This window comes from Eleginops maclovinus, chromosome 9, assembly GCF_036324505.1.
Source record: "Eleginops maclovinus isolate JMC-PN-2008 ecotype Puerto Natales chromosome 9, JC_Emac_rtc_rv5, whole genome shotgun sequence".
NCBI classification, from domain to species: domain Eukaryota; kingdom Metazoa; phylum Chordata; class Actinopteri; order Perciformes; family Eleginopidae; genus Eleginops; species Eleginops maclovinus.
The window spans coordinates 27,771,427-27,793,792 of record NC_086357.1 but is presented as its reverse complement, the minus strand read 5'-3'; the positions used below and the strand labels follow the sequence as shown (position 1 = coordinate 27,793,792).

General features: G+C 43.4%; 1 protein-coding gene across 2 annotated transcripts in view; it reads left to right on the top strand.

The window, feature by feature from the left end:
• Positions 1-22,366, top strand: part of xpr1a (xenotropic and polytropic retrovirus receptor 1a) — an 87,211-nt gene that overhangs the window by 32,535 nt on the left and 32,310 nt on the right. Inside the window, exon 1 of one of the 2 annotated variants that reach the window (XM_063891161.1) lies at positions 12,975-13,208. The exons of the other annotated variant lie outside the window; for it this stretch is intronic. The gene's annotated coding sequence lies outside the window, so the exon portion shown is untranslated. Of the gene's footprint in view, positions 1-12,974; positions 13,209-22,366 lie in introns of those variants that run through there. 2 annotated transcript variants of the gene reach the window in all.

The following is a 22,366-nucleotide window of genomic DNA, read 5'->3' as shown; positions in this document are numbered from 1 at the left end:
GACGTGAAGTCATGTGACCGTGCTGTAGTTCCTTTATAGCCCAACATTAGCCTCCTTTAGCTAAGCGGTGGGGACGTGACGTCATGTGACCGTGCTGTATCCCATTATGTTTTCGTAGAGGAAACCACAGATGCTTTCTAAAAAATACATCCATGCACCAAATGCTGTTTCCTCTCAGGTGTGGCTCCAGCTTTATGGCCCCAACTCAGGCTATTGACACAACACTTATCTTGTTTGAGTCCAGACACGTAAGGACACACACACATACACACAATCGATGTTTCCACCTCAATCTGAGCTTAACACAATGTGAAGGAGCTTTTTACACAACTTTTACTTTTTTTAACTTTTAACTTTTTAGCCAACCACACTGCAATGCTCTGGTGAAGTATGTTATTACTGATCTACCTGGAGCTCACCTGCATACATGCCCTTATACAGACACAGGGTTAGGGTAAGATCAAATAATGCAAAATGAAACCAGTCACCCAGCCTGAATCACAAGTAGTTAATACACTGAATATAAAGTGGGGCAAAAACAGATACGAGTCACCATATTTTAAAGATGAAAGTAGGCTCATAGAATTCTATATAAATCAAAACTCAGAACTATCATTTTGAATGTTTTTATTCACTTTTGTTTAGTTGGACTTTTCGTCGCTTCTCCTACTTCATCTGCCTCTAAGAAAAGAGGGGGCTTTTTCTCCTGAAGAGATGGATCCCCCTTTTGGTCTGTTTCGGGGGTTGAACCGCCTCCACATTACGAGGGGAGTCTCCGTCCTCCTTCTCCTCCTCCTTAGTGTGTGTCCGGCACTGTTTGCCTTGCAGCTCCGCCAACTTTCTTTCGAATGACTCCCTTCGTCTCTAGGGCCTCATGTTGCGTCCATTGGATCCCCATCCCCTTGTTTTCTCGGAGCTCCTCCAGCTCAGCCTTCAGCCTCTTCACCTGCTGCTTGAACTCAGACATTCGGTCAGCGTTAGACTTCATGTCCCTCTCGACCTGCTGCTGAAGGCCGTCCGTCTTCCCTCTCTCTTCTTTCAGTTGAGCTTCATAGTTCTGGTGGATCTCCTGCCGGGAAGCTCTCACTCTCTCCAGCTCTCTTCTCGTGTCCCTCAGCTGCTTCACCAGCTCCTCCTCCAGGCTCTTCTGATGGACCATCTTTACTTTCATTTCCACCAGCTCCTGGTGAAGTGTCTTCTCAGCTCTCTCTCTGTTTAATAGGCAACTCGCTGCGTGGATCTGGCCGTTCTGAAAAGCCACGTGGCGTCGCAGCGACTCGTTTTCGTTCACCTTGTACTGCAGGCTGTTGCAGAGCTTGGTGTTGCGTTCCTCATCCCGCTTTTTCTGCTCCTTCGCTTTCTCGAGCAGATCCGTCAGTTCCTTTACACGTCTGAGAAGATCCCCGTTCTCTGTCCGGGGCAGCATGCTGAAAACCAGCTGCCTCGCCCAGTCATAGGCGTCCAGAGGGGATAGACTCCAAGGCATGTTGAATTACTGACAGCAGCAGATGTGGAAGAGGTCTGAAATCAAATGACCTGGCTTTGAATTGTTGTTTTTTGAGTGGAATTGTGTTGACGATGTTCTGAAGTTCAGCAGTTTTGGCTGTTCCATGTTTACGTTCACTATCAACAGACACTGCAGGTACTAAGCATCAATTCTAATCATAACAATTCTAATTTCATAACTTCACAATAACTCCCCCTCACTTTCCTTCAGCACACATTTGTATTTTGTTTGATGCTTTTGTGCTAATAAGCAGCACTACGCAACACTTCTTCTTCTTGCCTGCACGCTGGGGACTTTTTTATATGCATTATGTGTTGGTATGAGCTCTGTTCTCATTGGAGTCAGTGGACTAAAGACTCTTGTGCTCAGAAAAAGACTCTATGATGATGTGATACGAGCCTGTTAGCACGCAGATGTTAGCATTTAGAACACATGTTCAACCTCACAGAGCTGCTGGACTTTGTTGGAAGTTTAAAAGCCAGAGTCAAGATTCCTTTCAGTGCTAGAAAGGAACAGAACCCCCCCCCCCCGTAATGTTTGTGTTGTTATGCCGCTCTGCAGCAGATCAGAGGGAGTGAGACATCCCTGCAGGCTTCACTTCCTCTCAACCTGCAGCATCAAACACACTCAGAACCCGACATCATAGCAGCCGTCACACACCGTCAGGGTAACAGATTACCTGCCCAAACCCATGTCTGTCAAACTCAGGTGTGTGTGTGTGTGTGTGTGTGTGTGTGTGTGAGAGAGTGTGTGTGTGTGTGAGAGAGTGTGTGTGTGTGTGTGTGAGAGAGAGAGAGAGAGAGAGAAGAGAGGAAGCAGTGCAATAAAAAACTATTACACCTACAACAGAGGTAACTGATCTCTGTTGGCTGGTGACACACACACACACACACACACACACACACACACACACACACACACACACACACACACACACACACACACACCACACACCTCTGTCCGATCCGTATATCTGACTCCCTTTAAATGGAAAAATTCCAATATCCTTTTATGTTGTTTGAATTGAATTTGCTCGCTGTCGTTCTCTTTTACTCTTCACATGTTTTCCTGAAGAGGTCGGGGAGTTTAAAACGAGGCTTCACAGTTTGAGGGAGGAATGGTGACATGGAAAATATATGGCAGATAAGAAACAGACTTCTGGATGTGGAAAACAAATAAAAAATGGAGTAATAATTCGATCAAATATTATTTTTGTTTTCCATCTGTTGCTCTCTCTTTCTCGGATCATGGATCTATATCCAGAATAAGAGTGGTTTCATAAATATGTGTGTTGTGTACTGCGCCTTAGCCTCATACTACACACACACACAAACACACACACACACACACACACACACACACGCGCGTTGTTGTTTTCAGTTTGCTTTGGTCTCCCTTCATGTTTGTCTTGCTTTTTAAAATGATTTGTATCCGTACATCTGACACTGTTTGTCTTAGAATCATGACGTCCAGTAATTAATAAACCACTCAATTCAAAATAGCATTACAGAGGAGCTTTGTTGACATCTAAACACGGCATTGCCAAAGCATGCACAAAACAAAAACAAAAAAGAACACAACAACAAACGGTCGCTCACATCTGACCAGCAGCTGCTTGACATGCGTCCTGATTGGCTGAGGCGGTAGTGGATGCGTGTGATTGGTTGATGGCGGTTGGATACAGATACGCCCGGTTGCCTGGTTACAGCCTCCGTGTTGGTGGCCTTGGCAGAGTGACGGACAGCAGAAGAGCTGCGGAGGAATCCATCAATCTGTTGATCTGAGAGACAGATCTGTGTCTCTGCGTCTCTATACTCCTTTTCTCTTCATCACATCATGCTTTTACCATAGAACTGATCCATAGGTCCAACATTTACAGTACAATAAGGCTCAAACTATTAAACAATCATCACTTCCTCCTTTTAAAATACCTTCTATGACGAGGATCTCTGGAAAAATCCTCCAAAAAGTTCGATTTTCCAGTCGATTTCTACATTATTTTTTACACGTTAGGCCATCATGTGGATAACAGTGAGGGTTGCTAATTAGCTTTATATTTTGTTGATGATAATACGAAACATATTTGGTGTCATGTGAAGCCAATTCATCCACATCATCCTAATTTCAGATCTTGCTCGGCGGTGATTGCTGATTCTTAATTGAAAACTGTACACATGCTTTAATTGGCATACCCATTCCTCCGTTATAACAGCCTCTATATTTATATAATCCATCCTTTTCTCTGATTGGATAAAGGAAACACTTTCTGAAGTGACCTCAGATATTTAAATGAATTGCAATGAATTATAACATATTGAGTGTTTCAGATTTGAACAAAGTACAGTTATGGACAAGTTGCTGGTCAGCGGGGAGAGACTATGATATATATACTGTATGTTTGAATTGGTATTTCTGAGAACTACAGACGTTGTCCAATGTTTTTGGACAGATTTGGCCTCGACTAGGTCTGCACTACACCTTTAATATGATTTAAGGTCCCCTAATATTTAACATGCACTTTTTGATGTCTTTTATATGTAGCTAGTTTCCATATGACATTAAAGCCTTTGAATGATGAATCTAATTAAGTGCTTAACCATCAGCCTGGTTTTCCATTACATATAGTATACACATGCATGCTTCCCAGAGGGTAACCCAAAAACCACATATGTCTTATCTTGCAGCAATGATCGACCCGCTATATATACTCTCAGAGGTTTAATGCATTATCATTCTGTCACTTGTATTTGTCGGGTCTAAAAGCAGTGAGTGGTCTCCTGTGGGTCTGCAGACACTATCTGCACCATGTGTTCCTCCGTCAGTGCTGCATGCTCTGGCCTCCCTCCAGACGGTCTCTGCTGGTGGACACACACACACACACACACACACACACACACACACACACACACACACACACACACACACACACACACACACACACACACACACACACACACACACACACAGGACTCTGGACTGCACACTGTCCTGGACACGTGTGTGTGTGTGTGTGTGTGTGTGTGTGTGTGTGTGTGTGTGTGTGTGTGTGTGTGTGTGTGTGTGTGTGTGTGTGTGTGTGTGTGTGTGTGTGTGTGTGTGTGTGTGTGTGTGTGTGTGCATAGCCTCAACTTCAACAGGGGTGGTTTGTTCTTGTCTCTGAGTGAGCACAGCTACAGATTGCTGCCGTCACGAGAGCGTCTGCTGCTGATTCATATTTCAGACACGGTGCTAATCCTGCACGGAAATACACACCATATTTTACTCTGATAAACACAAGATAGCCTCCTGACCTTTGCAGGGATGTCTATTACTTGTGTTCTGTGTGTGCTATGTATATTTTTTGGAGGTAGCTAGTGTTTGTCCTGCTGGGAGCATGACTGCAGTTGGTTTAAATGTCAGGCTAGGTGCTAATCATGCACACGTGTAAACAACTCACAATATATTCTACTTCTTAAACCACAAGATGACCTTTGTTGCATGTCTACTACTAAGACACAAGCTGGGAGGCAGGGGAATGTGGACAGGAGTTAAAGAGAGAGGGAGATGGTTGAGAATAGCAGCAGTAAACACACACACACACACACACACACACACACACACACACACACACACACACACACACACACAGATTTATGTCAGAGCTCGGCACTCATTTATCTGTGAATACACAAAGTAGATTAACTCATTAAAGGTAATGTGTTCAGTGGTCAGTTGAGTGGCCAGCAGAGCTTAACCAGACCTGCTTATGCTTCCCCACAACTGGACTCTAGTTAAATGGGACCATTACCATGTCCCTACTTTATCACCTGCTGCAGAAGCATGTGTATTTATATTCTGTGTCATTATAATTCTCTTCCAACCACTGGCTGCAGGGTGACATATGGGATCTTTAGTGTGTCTTGGTGACAAACTATCAGTACTGAAACTAGGGGTGGGCGATACTGCAACATTTAGTATAGATCCGATACCAAGTACATACAGGTCCAGTATTGCCGATACCGAGACTTTTTACTTAGAAACAGCTAATCTACTTTCCTGAAGGGGACAGCAATGAGTCATCAATATGCACATTTGAATGACAATTAAGTTCTCTTTAGGGTGGGTTTTCAGGTGTCTGTTTACATTTGTGGTGTTGCCACAGCATCTTATTTATTTTCTGCCATCATCGCAGCTTGCAGTGTTTTGATCTGCTGCTAAATAAAACCAAACAGCGCTCCTCTTCCTCAGCCATCAGTGCACTGCATGGTGGCAACACTCACAGTATAGCAGGGAGGGGCAGAGGGAGATGAGCGGTGTTTGCACATGCACAACCACCAACCAGTGTAGTGAATCTAGAGAAGAGAAACTGAAACGTAAGTATCGATCTCATCATGCAGGTATTGATCGATACTGATACCAACGCTGGTATCGATACATCCATGTTTTAGATCGATCCGCCCACCACTAACTGAACACCGGCCAGTCTGACTAAAGCTCATGATGACAGTTTATAACTCTCACCGCCAGAAGAAGAGACTAAGATGAAAGAAAGATTGAAAGATTCAACTTTATTGTCATTGCACAGAGTACAAGTACTAGGACAACGAAATGCGGTCTCTGCATTTGACCCATCCTAGTGTTAGGAGCAGTGGGCTGCCATTATGTACGGCGCCCGGGGAGCAGTGTAGGTAACCAGTGTCTTGCTCAGGGACACCACGGTGGCACTTGGTCTTTCGGGGACTTGAACTGGTGACCTTCCAGTTCCCAGGCCAAGCCCCTATGGACTTCGCCACCACCGCCCACCGCCCGCAGGTCCACTGTGCTGACATATATCAAAAGAAGGGGGGGAGAAGGCGCGCAGGGTGAGGTAGGCCTGCTTCGTCGCATGAAGAAGCCATTTTGGGTTTTTCCAATTCATGACAAGTTTTTTTATTATAATTTTTTTGAATGCGTTCTGCAGAGAAGGGAGGCTGGCGTTGGTCACGGTTTGGAATGAGAGAAAACAGGACAGAGTAACGCGGCGAATATCGCTCATATATATTTTTTGGGAAGACCTTAGTTAAGGCGGCAGGCGTGTGTATTTGCTAGCTATCCTGAATTGGTGGCTCTCATTATTGTAATTATGAATATTATTTAACACTCTATGGTTAGCTTTGCAGTGCGGACCTTTGTCTCCGTTCAGGCAGTGAGAGTCATTGTAAACACATTGTTGTTGTGTTCATTTTTAGCGGCTGCTATCTAGCTAACTAGCAGCTCCTCACAGCTCCTGACATCACTGTAAACCCTCAAATATGCACTATTAGGATATATTTATGACAAAATGGTAATAGAAATGGTTAGCTCCTCGCTTTAAGAGGGTTGTTACTTAATAAAAGTTCATTTAAAAGCCTGAAAGCAGTTTCTTTTTCAAGTGAAGGTTGATCATGCTAACAAATCTATGCAATGTATTAGTAATTATGCTCGTACCATCACAGAATGAGACAGTGTGGAAGCGCCCTGTAGGTGAATGAAGTGACCTCTCCTTCCTCCACTGTGATGTCCTCTTTATAGACGACTTGATCTCCGTCCACGTCCCTGATTATCTTCATGGTCTCGCTCCCGTTGAACCTCGCCTCCGTTGCCTAGACGACTGTCCTCGCGCTGGGTGGCTCCTCTTACTTTTCTCGGTGATTGTGCGATAAGTGCAGCAATTATGTAAATTCTGTCCAACCAAAGTGTTTATGCACATGAAACACGGCTCGCTGAAAAAAGCTCTCCGTGCTTTCAGCTGTTAAATTCTGCAGTCAACGATCCTGCCTCTTCCTCTCATCATCCTTCCTTATTTTTGAGAAAGGGAATTGTAGATAAATGGAAAGAGATTATAATAGACAGATCAGCTCTTTAGTATGCTGTAGATACAAAACAGTATCATAAGAGATACTAACTATGAGATACTTAACAGTTCTCCATAGAGTTTAATTAAGAGTTCATTATTCAGACTAACCGTTATATTCGTGATTAGTCGTCTGAAAAATGTTGTCAGATATCTTTCCCAGTTGCTCAAAGTCTTGAAATGGCTTGCTTTGTCAGGATAAAACCCTAATACACTGCCTGGCCAAAAAACAGGTCCCCAGCCTGTGGGGGCAGTGCTGTGATCTGGGGTTGCTGCAGTTGGTCTGGTCTAGGTTCAGCAATGTGCCCAAGGAATGAGGTCAGCTGACTCCCTGAATATCCTGAAGGACCAGGTTATTCCATCCATGGATTTCTTCTTCCCTGATGGAGCGGGCATGTTCCAAGAGGACAATGCCAGGACCCATCGGGCTCAGATTGTGAGAGAGTGGTTCAGGGAGCATGAGACATCATTTTCACACATGGATTGGCCCCCACAGAGTCCAGACCTGAACCCGATAGAGAGTCTTTGGGATGTGCTGGAGGAGACTTTGTGCAGTGGTCTGAATCTCCCGTCATCAATACAAGATAAAAATGAATGCAGGACAGAAATAAATGTTGAGACGTTGCAGAAGCTCGTGGAAACGATGCCACAGAGAATGCGTGCCGTAATCAAAGCTAAAGGAGGTCCAACGGGTATCAGAGAGGGACCTTTTTTTGGGCCGGGCCGTGCATATTCACTATAACTTCAGATAAATCACAGAGAAGCAAAATTAAAGCCAATATTTGAGAAGATAAAAACAGTATTTTTGTCAATATGTTCATTCAAAACCCCTTAACTGATTATCAAAACAGCTGACGATTATTTATCTGATGATTGAGTCTTTGATAAGTGGAATACTATTTATTAAATGCTGTGTACACTTTCTTTTGTAATGGTTATGATGAGTAATTAAGTCATAACTTAGTGATAGAAAGGCTGTCAAACATCTCACTGTCTGCATTTATTTAGCAGTCTGCACGTGAGCAGACAGAGGTCAGAACGAGTGGACTGTTAGAAGACAAAAAGGCTCCAGTGCACGCTTAATGGTAAAGATCATTTACTTTATTGTCCAAAGAGTGATTTGATTAGGAGGTCCCAGGCAATAAAACAAATGTAGTTCCACTGTATGCTAAACAGATTTGTGTTGTGCATTTATTTAGGATGTGTAACGCAAATCTTCAGGTGCCGGCTCCTTCTCAGAGCGACTCTCTTATCGAACCCATTGATGCTTGCTCTCTCCTCTCATATCATCTGTTTACAACCAAACTGTGCCCTTTATTAAATCCTGTTCGCTGAGCTTCTTTGCATTTTCAAAGCTCTCTTGTTCCTGCTTTCAATAACAAGCTGTCCCTAAGAGACGGGCTCCCAGGGGCCTCAGCAGCTCTGATGCTGCAGAGTTTCTTTTTGGCACGAGCTCTGCTGCTCTGACGAGGTTTGAAGATTCCCAAAGGAGAAATAAGGCTCAAATCCTGGCCTGACAATGTGTTGCCTGTGTAGCTTTTACACTACATTGCATTTAGCTGGCACTTTTATACAATAAGTGCATTAAACTATGAAGTGAAAAACAAAAACCTTTCGAAATACATTTTTTTTAGGATTGCAGTCTTTAGTACGTTTGAGTAAGAAGGACTTGTATGCTTTTTGGGGTTTCCCCTTTCTGCTTGTAGTGGGTTGTATAGGTTTGTTGCTTAAATCTTACCACGTTTCATGTGGAAAGACTGTGTGCATGTACTTTTTAAGACTTTGTACAATGGTTCTGAAAGAAACATTTACACACAACATACAAACAAGGCAGTAAGTGATTGGAAAAATACAAAAAGAAATGTCCTTGAGTCAGAAAACTACCCTCCAGTATCAAATCTAAGGACTACAGACTTCTAAATCCATACGGCGGGTGGCATCAGCTTTGTGGTCTTAACTGCAGCATCTCTCCCTGTGGAGAACAATCATCTCTAATGTACGTTCACTACTCCATTTCAGCTGCACACACACACACACACACACACACACACACACACACACACACACACACACACACACACACACACACACATTCTTATCTCTCTGATTACTTTGTCCAGAGGTGGAAGAAAAACTATGACTGCTATGCTCAGTGTCTCTCCTGGGACATGTCTCCATGCTTTAATGTTCAGAAAGCTCTTTATGTTTCTCAGACTGCCTGTGCTTCAGCTCCTCTTTCCACCCTCTGTCTGAAACCACAGCCCAGTCTGATCTGATTGGTTAGCTGGCCAGCTCTGTTGTGATTGGTCAACCACTTCCCACGTCCCGCCCCTTTAGCCTATCACGTACATTGTGCTGGAGCGCAGTAACAGGAAAAGACAACATCCCAAAAGCAGAATAGGGCCTCTTTAAAGGATAAAAGCTGCTTTAAATATTGCATATCTATATTATAGTACGGTTGTTTCTGTTTGAGTGTTCGTCTCTGTATTCATTTATATATTTGTGTCTGTGGGACTTGTTTACATAAATTCCTAAACACTCCTGAAGAGCTCTTAGATAATAGATAATTACGTGGTCTTTGAGTCGGAGTGTCCTCTGATTACCTCACTATAATTAGGGGTAATCATCCCAACACACACACACAGTTAAATATTATAATAGAGCACAGATAAACACACACACATTACCCAGCTGTGTATGGAGGATGATCCAGGAGTGTGTCGCTGTGTGGATTTATGCACACGGGTTGAAAGGGCTCTTCTGAACTTGTGGGCAGCTCTTTGTTGTCTGTCTGTCAGTCGCCCACGCTCTCTTCTCTCCCACCCCCTCCCCCCTTTACTCCCCCTGCATCCACCCATCCTCCAACCCCACACACTCTTTCATCTCCCCTCGCTGTGTTGGAGGAGGAACGAAGTGTGTGTGTGTGTGTGTGGCAGGCAGTAGGTGTACAACGCACACATGAGAATTGTGCATCCAGCATCTGGCCTTACCCGTGTGTGTTTGGTGACGTGTGTGTGACTGGCGTGAACACATAAAAATCATAGCATACCTAATTGGGTGACAGTTTGACCATGGATAAATTTGGGGATGGATAGAATATGCACACACACATTCTGCGACACACACTCTGTGACACACACATGTATCAGATCAATGTGGTCCTGGTGTCCTTCTGACTTCCGGCTCTGAATGAAATAAAATGCTAATAACCCGACCAGCAGCCGCAGAGGTTCCTAACTGATAAAGGTCACTGCAGACTGGGGGTAGGGGTCACACATTGAGGGAAACGTGTAATTATAAAAGTGTAAAAACAGCTGTTTTTGGTGTGTTGCGAAATTTTTTATGTTCTTGATGTAGTCATAGACAACAGTCTTAATTATTTTATATTATTGCGGGGGGACGAATGATTTAATGAGGCTCATTTAACGTGGTACAAAAGAGATATTTCTAGTTTTATAATTTCCAGTTCAGTATAAAGTGAAAGTGCATATGCAAAACCACGAGTGGTCTTTTTTGTTGTTGCAGAATTGGCCCCTCCAGGCCCCCTTAGAACTGCCAACGTCTCCGTGTTAAAGCTGCTCATTTTAGAGTTTTGTACCCACATCGACACTAACATCTTCTACATGGCCATTTTGTTCCTCTGGGTTCTTTATGTTTGAACATGTTTTGCTCGGTCCATCCTGGGAGGTTTCTAGCATTTTGAATAGTTAATTTTGGGTTTCCTTCGGTAGTTTTTCCTTGTGTGTGACAGATGCTATCCTGTGCGGTACGATCCCAAAAACATGTCATTTGTGATGTTGGGCTTTTTAAATACAACGTGACTGATTTGATTTAATCCCTTTATATTAGAAGTTATCTAATCTGTGTCTCTAGTATATATTGTTTGTGCTCTATCCTAAACTCAATTCTCAAATCCCAATCATTGGCTGCTTGTAGCTTCTTAAACGTGAGGATGTATTCCTTCTACCTGTTTAATATCAAACAGAATTTGTAATCGAATCGAAAACAAACAATAGGAGAGGCTGCCTGGAGCTGTGCGTCTTATGAGATAATGTATTTCTTACTACTAAGGTCTAAGGTTCATAAATCTCTGATCAGAGTGAGAGGTCTGTCTGTCTTTAATCTGCTGCTCATGTGTGTAATTAGCCGTGAAATCAGCCTGTAAGGATTCCTTGTTAAGGATTTTCCAGCAGGACAAACTGGGACCTAATGGGATTCTCTGCATTGACATCCAGCTGTATCCATGGTGATACAATGAGGTGCCCATTACAGGGCCAGAGCATTCAGTAATGTACACACACACACACACACACACACACACACACACACACACACACACACACACACACACACACACACACACACACACACACACACACACACACACAGAGTCTCATTAGGCATTGCGGAGGAGTGGCTAAACCCTCCTCCTCTTTACACTGAAAGGAGGAAACAGGAGATAAGAGGAAGAGCATGTCACTTCAGAAACAAAGTACTGATGTAGTTCCACGTGAAAGAGATCCTTTAAGTGGTCAGGAATGAGTCCTCAAACCTGGAAATGAGTCAGCATTCTAGCGTTTGTGGTTCCCTGGTCTGGAAGTCAATGGTTTTCTGAATGTGTTTTTGGTTATTATCCTGAAATAAGGTCTGTGGTGAAACACCATCACGCCCAACATTAGCCGCCTTTAGCTTAGCGGTGGTGACGTGAAGTCATGTGACCGTGCTGTAGTTCCTTTATAGCCCAACATTAGCCTCCTTTAGCTTAGCGGTGGTGACGTGAAGTCATGTGACCGTGCTGTAGTTCCTTTATAGCCTACCGTTAGCCGCCTTTAGCTTAGCGGTGGTGACGTGAAGTCATGTGACCGTGCTGTAGTTCCTTTATAGCCCAACATTAGCCGCCTTTAGCTTAGCGGTGGCGTGAAGTCATGTGACCGTGCTGTAGTTCCTTTAAAGCCCAACATTAGCCTCCTTTAGCTTAGCGGTGGTGACGTGAAGTCATGTGACCGTGCTGTAGTTCCTTTATAGCCCAACATTAGCCTCCTTTAGCTTAGCGGTGGTGACGGTGAAGTCATGTGACCGTGCTGTAGTTCCTTTATAGCCCAACATTAGCTTTTTCTATTTCTGGAGAAGCTTCAACAATTATCCTGCTGAACCCAAATTGGTATAATTGTGTGTTGTACAAAAGATTAATTTTCTGCAACAATCCAAAATCCATCCCATTTGCTTTTTGTGGAGGGAACTCTTGCAATGCTAACTTTCCAGGTTCAAACTGTCCTTATCCCTCTAAACACATGACAGGTGTTCATGCATGTTCAGTTTCATGGCTTGTAGTTCATTGTTTGAACGCAGAGGTCATGTAAGGGAGACAGACTTGTATCTGCTCTATTAGTCTCAAGATAGATGGACTTGGAGCTCCTGCTGTGCGTCTCTTTCCTAGTATGTATCGTCTTCCTCTCAGCGGTCGCCTTGTTAGTCACTTGCTCTGTTGCCTGGCCTCCATCCATCTCCTGCTGGCCCCGGGGCCAAAGTCTCCTCAGCTGTAATCACTCCTCTTTAGTCTGCCAACACACACCGGACCTTTGCTCCGTCACTGCTACTGTTGGCAGCAACGCAGCCCACAGACAGACACACAGACGGACAGCTGGGATCAGCGCTGGGGAGGAGGTGTCTGGTCAAGAGACTAATGCAATTCAGAGTGAACTTACCCTCAGATAAAGTTACTAAGTGTTTGTAATATGCAGTCTGTGTTTGAATGAAGCACCAGACAGGCAAAGGTGTTAAATTAGATTTAAGTTTCCCGGATGTGACACGAGAGATGACTGCCTGAAAATCTGTCAGAGAATAACCACGGTCTGTATGTGTGTGTGTGTGTGTGTGTGTGTGTGTGTGTGTGTGTGTGTGTGTGTGTGTGTGTGTGTGTGTGTGTGTGTGTGTGTGTGTGTGTGTGTGTGTGTGTGTGTGTGTGCTTTCTACAACGTTTAAACCATCATGTTGGGGACCAGGAACATTTTAAAGGGACACTCTTCTGCTATTTGCTGGTTTTCCCTTTCCTGTAGTGTGTTATGTGGGTTTCTGTACATTGAAGCATGGAGACATGTCCCAGTAGACGGACAAAGTGAGCAGAAAATGTCACTGCATGAAGAATTACTGTAAAAAATACAAGTTAGGATTAAATAAAGCTTCAGATTTGAACAACATGTTGCAGCCAGACGCACCTGATGAGAGGCTAAAGATAAATGAAGCCCCAGTGACCACTGTACCTTCTGTCTGTAAATATTTAACAGACAGCAGACTGTCCTTCTTATTAGTGAACAAAGAGACCGAAGAACCTGCCGTCTGCTACTGTGCACAGTAGTAACATCTTGGCCATCGGGTTATACCTCTAAGTGTTAAAGAAATGGTCATTTGTTTCTGAAATGAAGTTTGTTTCTCTAATCAATAGTCAAAGGATTCAATGATTATGTATTGTTGTGAAATACGGGGTGAAAACACACTAGAAACGGCTAAAAAAGGAATAAAGCGAAATAGTTTGAAATGCTTTTATTTATTTAAAAGTATTCGTATTGCTTCTCCTTCAACATAACAGTCTGTTCCAGCTGTGGATGAGTTTCGAGGTTTTCTTTAACGAGAACAAATAATGCTTTTTGTCCAAAGCTGAGATTAAATTGATCGGACTTCTTTCTGTGGATTCATTTGACTGCACATTGATCAGTGTCCTCCTTAGCAACGGTCTGTTGTCCATAGCAACAGTCTGTTAGTGGTGAGTATCAGACCTGAGTAGTCGTGTCATATTGTAATTAATCGCCTCCCCTCTTGTGTTTGATCGCCTGTTAAATTCTACATTTACAAAGGTCGGATTTGATACCTGTAGATGCAGCACGCCTCTGCTGACACTTCCATCACAATTAAAGTGTGTGTGTGTGTGTGTGTGCGTGCGTGCGTGCGTGCGTGCGTGCGTGTGTTAGTGGAGCGTAGTGCTGCAACGTGGCATTTCCAGGTCCTTAAAGGACATTTGAAGCCTGCTGTAATGAATAAGCTATCAGCTGTGCAGGGGCCCCCAAACGCCATTCTGTCACATCCATCATATGCTGGGGGTCCGCTTGGCACAACAGTACAGGTGTGTGTGTGTGTGTGTGTGTGTGTGGTACACATTAAATGTCTAATCTGGAACAAGGTTTCCTAAATATGATTTTTAGGAAGAGGAAGGGAGGAAAGAAGGGAGAAATATGATAATAGGAATGTGAGAAGGGGGCTGGGAGATGGTGTTGATGGAGTTAATGGGTGAGGGAAGGGGGGGGGGGGAGGTTGTCCCGGTCCAGAGGGGTTTGAGAGACACAAAGAACTGCAGCTCCCAGAGGACCGTCCTCCCTCGGCCCACCCTGCTTTCATCAGCAGCCTGATTAAACTCAGCTGCCAGCGGCCTGTAATGTAGCTATTATATATGATCAACACACACACACACACACACACACACACACACACACACACACACACACACACACACACACACACACACACACACACACACACACACACACACACACACACACACACACATACATACACAGGCACTCTCACAGGTATTCTTAGATCAGCACGCCCCTGTGGTTTGTCACATGACGAGCTCCCATGGTAACAAAGACTAATTAGCATACTGGATAATTGCTATACATTGCAATGGATGAAATGGTTTATATTTGAGTATTTTTCACCATTTAAATTGTGGCTCTGAGATATTCATACACATTCCTACAGTAAGGAGGGTTCAGTCAATGCTTATGAACACCGTCTCCATCAGAACAGGTTTATTTTAAAGCAGCTTCTTATTCCCTCACATCTAGACAGAGTGATATTTCCTACATCCCAGCGGGAGATTGAGGAATTTTTTTACACACACTTCCTTCCTGCGGGGCCTTCAATATAAAAGTGTTTTCATGTCTCGGTGCCAACGAGTGCCTGGAGGGTTGACTCCGCTATGTAAAGGGTCGGCAGCAGCACAAAGGTTATAATATTTCCAAATCTGTCTGTGGGAGTCTAGACAAAGAAGCATTTCGCTCTGAGTCAGCATCAGGTCTTTTGCCAAGAAGGTTCACACAGACAAGGAATACGCTTTTGTGTATGAGAGTGCAGATATATTTAGTTAAAGACTGTTATCCTTAGTGTTAGTCCTCCGGTTTAGCCTATCAGCTTTTAAACTCTAGATGTAATGCGGGATCATTCACAGCTACATCCATCCTCTGTTAATGACTCGATGACATGAAAATGGACCAAAATCTGTGAGGATGAGCAGAGTTTTATTAACCCTGTAGCATCTCTTGTGGTGTAGATGCTATGCTATAATAACTCTCACTGCCAGAAGACAAAGATCCACAGTGCTGACATTCATAAAAACAAGTTAACCCAGAGACCATCTCAGTTCACCTGTCAGTGGGCTACTTAGTTAGCACACGTTAGCTTACAAGCTAACTTGCTACAAGCTGTGTTGCGACAGTTAATCTACTTTAAATTAGCTTATGTTTGCCATCTGTATAACTTGTTGCTTGCCTACCTATCTAACAAGCTTACTTCATTAGTTAATGTTCACTATCAACTTTACAAGCCAGCTAACTTTCACGTTTTATCTAAATAGTTACGTTAGCTACCAAGCTACCAAGCTAGCTACATCAAGCAGCACCTCACAGCTCCAAACATCACTGTAAATTCCCTAATATGCATTATTTGGATAAACAAATCACATATTGGTCATCTAAATGGTTAGTTTCTCTCCTTAATCAGGGAAATTACTTATTAGCTCTTCATTTTAAAAGCTTAAAGCAGTTTCTTTTGCAGGTAAAGGTTGATAAAGCTGGTGACCCTATGCAAAGTTATAGCAATTGCGCTCTTACAGCACAAAATAAGACAATGTGGAAGCGCCCTAGAGCAAGCGAAGCATAAGATGAGTATTCTAATTTAAAATGACAGTTGAAAGAGGCAGCAATTGAACAGAAATGTGCCCAATATTCAGAGGAATGTGCATTTACGGTATGGAACATGGCTCACATGAGTCTATAATTGAGTATCAGTAATAGGAGAGCAGTGAAACGTACGTAACTCCATTATAAAGAAGCATGACAGTGCGGCCTATCTTAGTTGTGATGTTCAGAGAGACTGACTTTTCTCGTTAGATGCTTTTATCCGTGGGTAAACATACAGATCCAACCCCTTCTACATGCATGCAGACTGATTTGTGTTCTGGGAAGCTGGGCCGGCACTCTTGTTTTATTTGTCCATCTATCACGGCCTGGTGCTTTCTTTCCAGTCTCATTGCAGAGTCAGCCGGTGCTCAGTGAGATGTGCAGCGCTGCCTAATCAGAGATCACGCTATTGATTTCCAGGCAGACAGAAAAAGGGCTGCTGCTGTCCGTGCAATACAAAGGCACTGAGTAGGCCTAATCAACACATATTGATTATTGTGCGACCGCTTCCCTTTTACGCTCAGCAGGCCTGCCTCTGAAATGTGTGTTCCTGTCGGTGTGCAGATTTCTTTTTTATCATTTAGATTTTATTGTATATTTTCAAGACGTGGAAAGACAGCAATGCATAAAAAGGACATGGCGGACACACAAAAGAAGGACAGGGGGTTACGGTGTTATGGGATGGGGTGGGGGTGGGGGGGGGACAAGGGGGAACATGTGCAGATTGAATGCTGTCAGGGAACATTTGTTTCAATGTAGGATTAAATCAGGAACAAATGAGTAACAGTGAGGCTGCATTTGATCAAATAATCAACCCTCAATCATGCTGCTATCATGACTGAACACACACATACACACACACACACACACACACACACACACACACACACACACACACACACACACACACACACACACACACACACTAATGCAAAAGAACACCTGCTCATTCACATGCATACACACAGTCACACTGATGTGAGAGCAATTGGCTGCAGCTCCCGGAGTCGGTTGCTAATGGCTACAGGATCCAGGGGAGCCGGGGGCGGGGGGAGATGTCGATAATGACAATGTCACTCCCAGCCAACCAGCTCTCAAAAAATGGGACAGGACACACACTTACCAGAACACATGCTAGTCTACATTTATAGTACACACACACACACACACACACACACACACACACACACACACACACACCACCCACACACACACACACACACACGTAATAGTAGAGCAATTTCCTTCCATCCAGGTGCCTCTGTGTAATCATAGCCGTCAAAAAGCAACTCCAGAGGGATATTTCTTTTCAAGTTCAGGGTTTGAATAAAGCTTTTCTTTCCCTCTGCAGGAACTATCATCAACATGTGATTCATCCCAAGTATTCATTTCAATTTCAAGGTCAAACTGAATCCTGTTTTCTTTTAACCGAACAAATGGTGTCCTTAGATTTCATGCATATCAATGTTGTTGTTTTGTGTTAGTGGGGAGGGTCTGCCCCGGTGCATTATGGGTGCTTTAGTTGTGCGACAGTTAATTTCCTTCCTCCATCCATCAGCTGGGTCAGATGTTTCCAAGGTGCACGATAGACCCGGGGATAACGAGCATCCGTTTGTCTTTTCGGTCTTTTAGCATCTACAAATATGCTTCAAAAGTGGCTCATTCTGTTCCTTCATTACCGACCTATGATCGAGATTGACCGGAGAACTCCTCCGTCTCATGTGTGTGTCGTGTTGTAAGAGCAGGCCAACATCACAATGGAGCTGATGTAAGATCTTGCAAAACCTGCAGGACAGCGACTCTCAGATCTCTCGTTCAGACTGTAATATGGAATGGAAATCATTGAGAACAAATTGCACGTAAATGAAATTATAATATACTGTGTTTTAGAAGCCTCTATATCTTTAAATCTTCTATCAAATAGGACATGTGTTGCAGCCCCTCCTTCAGACAGTGCATGTAGTGCAATGCAGCTGCAATCAGGACCCTGACGGCTCCTCTGTGGCCCCCCGGTGCCGGCGTGGCCCTGATGTTTTTCCGTTTGAGTGCAGAGAGTCTGGGATGCCGCCCTTATTCCTTCCACTCGGTCGCTCATGGATCATCTGAACAAGCTCAGTGAAGAGGAAACATGTTGGAGGGAGAGGAAGAGGAGGGAAACATGCCTCAGAGAGAGAGGAGGAAGAAGAGAGGGAAACAACAAACGGTGGCTACAAAATTAATGTAGGATTAATCATGATATTGGCTTCTTACGACTGAATGAACACCAACAGTATTGACGTTTAAAAGCTGCAATCATGGAGAACGCTTCTCGGGCCGGAGAATTCAATTGTTTACAAGAGAACACATCGGTCTATACTCTAGATATTGCTCTCAAAATTCACTCGATTGATGCCTTTGTTGCCTCGAGAAACAGGGTGGATATTGCTGTATTTATTCCCTTAACAATCAGCCTATATCCAGGAAATATCTCAGTACTTCTACTCCACTACAACTCAGAGGTAAATGGTGTACTTTTACTCCACTACATTTATTGAACACCTTCAGTTGCTAGGCAGATTAGGATTATTGAAGGTAAATATAATCAGCCCTTAAATCAGACTGTAGTTCACCTGCAGTAAACCCAGCAGCTACCCTGCAGTATACACAGCATTCAAACTAGCTGCACCTTTACCAGCTCTGAGAACACTTTAATGATCAATCATTATAAAACATATCAGAGATATTATTCTGAAATGGACCAATCAGACAATGACTACTTTTACTGTCGCTACTTTAAGTACATTTAGAGGAGAGTACTTTCTACTTTCACTGGAGGAACATTTAGAATACTTTTACTGTGACAGAGTATTCCTACACTCTGGTACTTCTACTTTACTCAAGTACAAGACCTGAGTACTTCTACTTTACTCAAGTACAAGATCTGAGTACTTCTACTTTACTCAAGTACAAGATCTGAGTACTTCTACTTTACTCAAGTACAAGACCTGAGTACTTCTACTTTACTCAAGTACAAGATCTGAGTACTTCTACTTTACTCAAGTACAAGACCTGAGTACTTCTACTTTACTCAAGTACAAGATCTGAGTACTTCTACTTTACTCAAGTACAAGATCTGAGTACTTCTACTTTTACTCAAGTACAAGATCTGAGTACTTCTACTTTTACTCAAGTACAAGATCTGAGTACTTCTACTTTACTCAAGTACAAGATCTGAGTACTTCTACTTTACTCAAGTACAAGACCTGAGTACTTCTACCACCTCTGCTTAGTCACTAAAATGCATCGTTGTTATCATTTGATCGTAATCATGTAGCCCTAAAATAAATACGTGTAGAGCGATTAGAGTCCAGTCGTCCCTCTGTCTGCAGCAGAGCGGTAAAAAGAGACATTAAATTACTCCTGGTGCTCCTCGTTCTCCAGATGATTAATATCCATCATGTTTGCGCAGCGCTGAGAGCAGAACAGAAACCTCACTGTTCTCTCAATGAGCCGTGACCATGTGAACCAGCTCTGACTAATGGGGGTGAAGCTGCTGGAAGACAGTGAAGACTCAATCAGAGCGATCTCACACAGCAATATATGACACAAACACTGGACATGCTCTGGGGATCCATACTGATGGTGCCCATTGTCCTTATGTTTAACGCAGCACTACGACATGACAGCCACGCACCTTTCCGGTGAAAACAAAGAAGTGTCGTGTTTTGCAGAAGAAAAAGAAAGTTACGATTGTCTTTAAGTTTAGAAACACGAGATGATAAAAGATGTGTGTCTTCAGGCTTCCTCGTAGAGACAGAGATGGTAACCAATGTGTTTACTTTTTTGTTTGTGTGTTTGTTTTCTGTCTGTCCTTACACCATGTAAAGCGGCCTCGGGTCTCTTGAAAGACGCTATACAAATGTAATCTATTATTATTCATGAGACCCGTCACTTATTGGAATCACTTCACTACAGCTAATGATGCTAATGAGGCTAACGTGAATCCTCGTAGTAAACAGTTGTAATGTTGCAAGCCAAAGTAGTGATTGTAGACGCTGCATTAAAATATGAAACTCTGACAAGCCAAGGGAATCCCAGTTTCAGTGTTGCAGGACACATACTTCGATTTAAACTGAACCATAAATCGAAGCCGATCATCAATCTCCAATGGCATTATTTATCGTTTGCCTGTCTCACCATCGTTAAGGGCTCCTTGTGGATAAAGAAACTCCTGATATTGAACATTTTTTGATGTGAAAACCTCAAAATCTGTATTTCCCGCCGATCACATGATGCTGAGGGAAAGTACCGGATGGGTTTCTCTCATGTTTAAGGCACACATTCATTCAGATCATTTGTACCAGTTCATATGTTTGGTGCAAGACAAAAATGGCAGTCTTGCAGAGAGTTAAAAATGAACGTCAGAAATGATTGTCTGCTGTTTCTGTACTGAGTGTACTGAGGGCTGTGAACATTAGCCTCCATCTGTAGTAATAACCGTGTACCGGAGACGCTCAGATCCGTCACGTTACACTCACCTCTTCCTCGGCGGCTCCATGAAATCAGAACTGATCTCTGAGGATTCGATTTGCTTCAATTAATGTTTAATAAGGGATGTGTGCAGAGCGTGAGTTTGCATACTGAGACACTGATACCCGTCCACATCCTCTATTCCATAAAGTCTGGATCATCCCAGCCAACGCAGAGTGTGTGGACACATGATATCCGCAGAGAATATCACATTAAGGAGCTCACGTTGGCTTTAAATTGGAAAAATACTTTAGATTGGTGATAGATAGCCTACTTTATTTAAGTTTCATTTATAAGTTTTGGGGATTTGGAAAGTTTAAGTGTGTTTTCTGAGGTGTATTGAGGATGCTACAGTAAGTCCATTTCTGACATTTTTAGGATAAATAATGGTAGTTTTTAGTCCCCTGAAACCCAAAAGTCATACACATATGGCTATTTTATGGCTATAATGATAGTTATTGCAAATTAATGCAACTTATGCCAATTGCCCAGAATATGCAGGTTAGCATCCGGCAGTTTCTATGTGCTGGGGACTCCTACTATACATTTCATACATCAAACTTTGGGGTTTTGTACATTTCCAGGTTCATAATAGGACTATGAGCTGCATACAGACTAAAAGCAGGCGTCTCTCAGAATATTCTGGATCTCAAAGAGCTTCAGATGTCTCACAAAGTTTGACAGAAGCGGAAAAGTTCAGGCGATGGGATCCAGCAGCGTTTTATTCACGCCGTTATCAGTTTGCCTTTTCCTGCGCGCTCTATCTACCTCTTTAGAGGTGCAGGGAGTCGGGGAGGTGTTCAGACAGACGATAGTGAGATGTTGAAGGCCCGGCGTGGAGCTGGAAGCAGACGGAAAGGTCCGGGCCAAACGCTCTGACAGCGGGAGATAACACTTCACAGCTTAGTAGAATAAAGAGAGGCTGGATGCTAGGGAGGGAGGAATACTGTCCTCTGAGGCATAAAGAGCAGCAGTGATTAACTTTCCCATCAGGTCCCTAACACGGCTTTCTGTGGACCTCCTGTGTCACTCTGGAACGATATGCCGAATACAGCGGTGCAGGAATGAGTCCTAAAACCTGGAAATGGGTCAGCATTTTCTCCTTTTCTGTAGTTGGGATGGTCCAGTGTATCCTAGGCTAAAGGAGAGAACAAAGGAAGCAATGAAGCTCCTTCTGAGAATTCAAACAGCTCCTATCATCCAGTTAAATTGACAATCGGATGTCAACCTACTCTATATGTGGCCTACTTCTCCTCTTCATCCACCTTGTCTAACTATTACTTCCTGTCCCTTATTTCAATGTAACCTCCTCTGCCCGCTTAGCCCTCCACTGAACTCCCAATCAGGTATTGCAGATTTTACAACTGCATGTACATGAATTTTCTTTTGGTTTACTGGATACACTTTAAGCCCTTTCAACATGACCCACTTCTTATGGCTCTCAGGAACTTTCCCTATTAGTGGCTCCACATTGTTTATAGTCCCACTAAAGTTATTGGTTCACTTTGGAAAGTTTCCATGTCCCTTTACATATTTCTGTCCGGC